Raw genomic sequence first — 5,117 nt, forward strand, 5'->3', positions numbered from 1 at the left:
ATATATTTTTATCTGACTACCACTGAGATTCTTCCAAGTTACACAATCTCAAGGGCTTGCCTCTGTACCAGGCCCAAGGTTTTCAAATAGAGCCTCTCAGGAATAAAACCATTTGGGCTCATCGATGATTTAACTTAAGCACCTTTGAGTAATGACAATGAAATATCTGAAAAATAAATAATGAGAAGAATCCCATTTACAATAGCATCAAAAATAAAATAAAATACTTAGGAATAAATTTAACTGAAGAGATGAAAGATTTGTTCACTGAAAAATATCAGACTTTGATGAAAGAAATTGTAGACACAAATAGATGGAAACATATGATTATGGATTAGAAGTATTAATATTGTAAAAATGTCCATAGTACCCAAAGCCATCTACAGATCCAATTCAACCCTTTCAAAATGCCAATGGCATCATTCACAGATAGAAAAACACAATTTTAAAATTCACATGGAACCACAGAAATCCCCTAATAGCCAAAGCAATCCTGCGAAAGAATAAAGCTGGAGGCATTACACTCTCTGATTTCAAACTTTATTACAAAGCTACAGTAATCAAAACAATATGGTACTGGCATAAAAATACATCGGCCAGTGAAGCAAAATAGCCCAGAAACAAACCCTTGCATATCCAGTCAGCTAACACTTGACAAGGGAGCCAAAACTATGTAATGGGGAAAGGACAGTCTCTTCCATAAATGCTGCTGGGAAAGCTGGATGCGCACATGCAAAGGAATGAAATTAGATCCTGTGTTACACTGCTCAGGAATGAGTAACTTGAAATGTGTTCAAGACTTATAAACATAAGACCTGAAATTGTAAAACTCCTAGAAGAAAACAATAAAAAAGCCCCTTGACATTGGTCTTGGCTGTGACTTTCTGGATATGACACAAAAAGCGCAAGCAACAACAGCAAAAATCAATAACGGGACTACATCAAACTTCTGCACAGCAAAAGAAACAAATCAACACAAGGAAAAAGCAACCTACAGCACGGGAGTAAATATTTGAAAACTGTCTATCTGATAATTGGTTAATAATCAAAATATATAAGGAACTCATACAACTACACAGTATAAATAAACAAGAATAAAAACAAAAATAATCCGATTAAATCTGCAGAGGACCTGAGTAGACATTTTTTAAAGATGACATACTGATGGCCAATAGATATGGCCACCATCTTCATCATCACTAAGTATCAGGGAAATAGACGTCAAAGCCATAATGTGATATCACCTCACACCTGGTAGAATGACTATTAAACAGTTAAAAAACAACGGGTGTTGGTGAGGGTGTGGAAAAAGGGCATACACTCTGGTAGGAATGAAAATTTATATATCCACTATTGAAAACAGTATGGAAATTCCTGATTAATTAAAAATGAAATTGCTATCTGAGCCAGCAACCTTACTTCTGGATATATATCTAAAGGAAATAAAATCAGTGCTTCAAGGAGATATCTGCCCTCCCATGTTCATTGCAAAATTATTCACAACCCAGATATGAAAACAGCCTAAGTGACCATCTGTAGATGAATGGATAAAGAACAGAATCTGTTGCTTCTTCCTTTGCCCTCCATTTCTCTATCCCCTTCATGGTTCAAGTTCTTCCCAGTCAACACAAATCCTTTTGTATGTCCCCTCTCATCTTCCTGAGGAGCTGAAAAGGGAGCCGGCAGTGACATGGCAGGGCCATGCTGAGGCCCTTTGCTCTTCATCGTAAGGAGTGGACTCAGCAGGGAATTGTAGCAGTGTAGGATAGGGAATCTGCAAATTACTTCTATGTAGAGCATTCAGTTTGGAAAAGGTGCAGCACGTGCTTCAGACCTTTTCAGCAGAAATAAATGCCACTGCCCCATTGTCATGGCAACCATGATGACATTCTGGTATGAATTCGGGTCTGCCTCAGGCACTCCATGGAGACTTGTGCCATCCCTCAAAGGGTGTGCAGCTCATCCTAGCCTGTCTTTCGGCTACTGGTAATTTAGGGACATTTTGTTTGTCTCTTCATCTCCTACTGTCAACTTCCAAATGCTGGTCCATTAAGAGGAAGACAAACAAAAGAAAAAGCACGCATCATATATGTTTCATAAGTTCAATACCTGGTATCAGTCAATATTTTTATCTGCTATGGAGAGCACATCATACTTTTTGGGGTGATGCCAGGTTCTATAACTGGGAAGCATCAACATTCCCAATTCCACTCCACATTAAGTGCTCTTAAGTGCTCCACTGTGTCAGGTCACCTTCCAAATAATGGTTCAGAAGTCCAGCATCCTTCCACCTTGTGAATCTACTGCCCTCTATGGCTGTTAAGTCTCTCATTCAACCATTAGATGAGGAAAAAGCATGGCAGACCTCTTGATGAAAGTATTTTGTGGAGTAGTATGGAAGGGGAGTATATTAGTTTCTGTTCACACCCCACATTCGATGAGTTACAATCCAGCCGTATGGCCACACACAGCTAATGGAACACCTGGGAATTAAAGTATAACTGTAAGTACAGGAAATACAAGAAACAGATTTGGAGAACAGCTTAGTAGTCACTACCATGTACGTTACTTCCTTTGTTAATCTTAAAATTTGTGGGTAAATTGGTAAATTTTATGTTATGAATATTTTAACTACTACCACAACAAAATATCATGGAGTAGGATTTTCAGAAACAGTGAATTTCTGATTTATTGAAATTTACTAAAAAAATACCCTTTGATGGTCCCACTGTCATTGTTGAAAGTGCCATTCAGTTAGTTCATTTTCCCGTCTTATGTAGCATAACATGGTTTGCAACTTCTGGCATCCAAATTGAGGGTCCAGAGGCTGATTACAACTTTTAGTCATCAAGCAAGAAGTAATCATTATCCAATATTAAAATGGCGAAGTTATAAAATATTTAATCCTGGGAACTTAGATTATATAATGTTACATAAACAAAGCCTCAGTTGAGTTACGCTTAGTAAAGATAGATGTCACTCATTTTTTTAAGTTAAAATTAGTTCCTCATTAACAGTAAACATTAAAAGATTATTAACTTGGGAACATTGAAAACTTTAGGTAGTTTGGATTCAGTTCACGGACATCTCACTTCCCTACCTTTCGTAACACAGCATTGACCATCAGATTTACATGCATGGGAAAGTGAGGAAGAATTGTATTTTCTTTTCTGCACTGTGATACCAGATACTTTTCCTTGAAAACCACTTAAAGTTACAGTAATTATGATTGGCTCTTGTATGTTTGTTTGTTTTTTCTCAGCATCCATCATTTCATTTATTTTTCCAACAAATATTTATTGAGTGCCTATTACATGTAGGCACTATATCAGACAGTGGAGACACAGAGATAAACAAAGAGATAAATCCCTGACCTTGTGGGGTTTGTATTCTATAGAGGCAGAAAAATATTACAGTTTATTAACAACTACATAATACTTATTACAAAGAATACTGTCTCTCATGAACAGGTAGCCTTGGTAGCCAATAACAGCTAGTTGCACGGAGAGAGAAAATGGGTTGGGAAGAGCATTTCCATGACTGTTGGTAGAACAACTCTAGTAAAGGGACATGAGGTAATAATGGAGGGGTTAGGTAAGGCCAGATAAAGCACGGTCTCAGAACTGGAAGGATTTTGGACTTGCTCCTGAGAGCAGTGTGGAACCATTAAAATTTTGGAGCAGGACATCAGTTACAATTTGGAAAGAAGACACCAGTTGTTCTTTAGATACTACAATAGAAGGATACCAGCTAGGAGGCTGCTACTTTTCTTCACGTAAAAATAGCCAAAAAATACATGCTAAATGTTCACTAGCAAGGAAACAAGTGAAGAAAAGCAGTGAGGGAAAATGAGGGGGTAACAGGTTTGTGATGAGAGAACATGGAGGAAGCACAGATAGAAAAGCGGAGGAAGCTGGTGAAGGATGACAACATAAAGGGATTGTTAGCTTTCTCCAGGATCAGTTTGCTTTTCAAAACCAACTACGTGGTCAAGACCTTTACATTTATTTTCCTGTTCTCTGCTAAATGACACAAATGGAGGGCAGAATAAACCAGTTTCCATGGTTCTATAATAACCTCCCCAGTTTGGCACTCCCCAAATCCAGCCACTCAGATAGATGCACTTTGTTCTATCCGGCACCTACCAGACATGGCTCTAGTTCCTGGAGATAGAGTGATGAAGGCAGGCCGGGCTTCCCCACTCATACATTCTGTAGTCTAGTGGGTCTCAGAGAGGTTCCTCCGACTAAATATTATACCTTTCTACATTTTGTTTTTTTAATTTTTTATCTTTTTATTGACATGACTTTCAACATGTTATTCTGAGCCACAACCATGGCATTTGAGATTTGAAAAACGCCCATGATGGGATCCATCAAATGCTTCTGATTGGACGTATTGACTGTGGTGCAAGTTGAAATTCGGGTGTGTACGCTGGAATTAGGAACACTCATTATATTTAGTATATAAACTAAATATACTATAAAAGTGTACTTGATTTCAGCTATGCGGATGTTTAAAAATATGTAGCTGCATTCTTGAATCAAGATGTACTTTCACTTTTGTCATTTTAGATTAAAGCATTCAGCCTCCAGACTGATGTATTTCTCATCATTAGATCCCCAGTTACTGCCTTTATCTTCAAACTCTCCATCCTCAGAGACTTTGCTAATGTATAACTTCATTTCACCATGAAATCGCTTATAGCTACCTACTGTATAGTCTTCATGTCATCATCAAATCCTTGAGACCATAGTCTATATTTCCAATGTCTAGTTCTCACCTGCCGTTCTGCAGGTAGTCCACCACAGTCTGACGTATACCTTTATAAAGGCACTTGAAATGGCTCAGGTCAACAGTGACCCTCAATTACAAAGTGTCCTGAGCAATTTTAACCCTTACTTTACTTGATCTCCCTGCTGTGCTTGCCTGAGTTGACCACAGCCCCTCTTTTGAGCTTCTGAAACGTGTATTCTCTTTTTTTAGTGGCACTGAGTCCTTAGAAAGACTGATTTTCTGTTTCCATTGGTAGCTCCTTTCTCCTGTACAATTCTTAAGACATTCATTGTTCTTAGGGTTCCATTTTATACCCTCTGTTCTTCTAACTCTTTATACTC

Source organism: Hipposideros armiger, unplaced genomic scaffold (genome assembly GCF_001890085.2).
Source record: "Hipposideros armiger isolate ML-2016 unplaced genomic scaffold, ASM189008v1 scaffold_416, whole genome shotgun sequence".
Taxonomy (NCBI): Eukaryota; Metazoa; Chordata; class Mammalia; order Chiroptera; family Hipposideridae; genus Hipposideros; species Hipposideros armiger.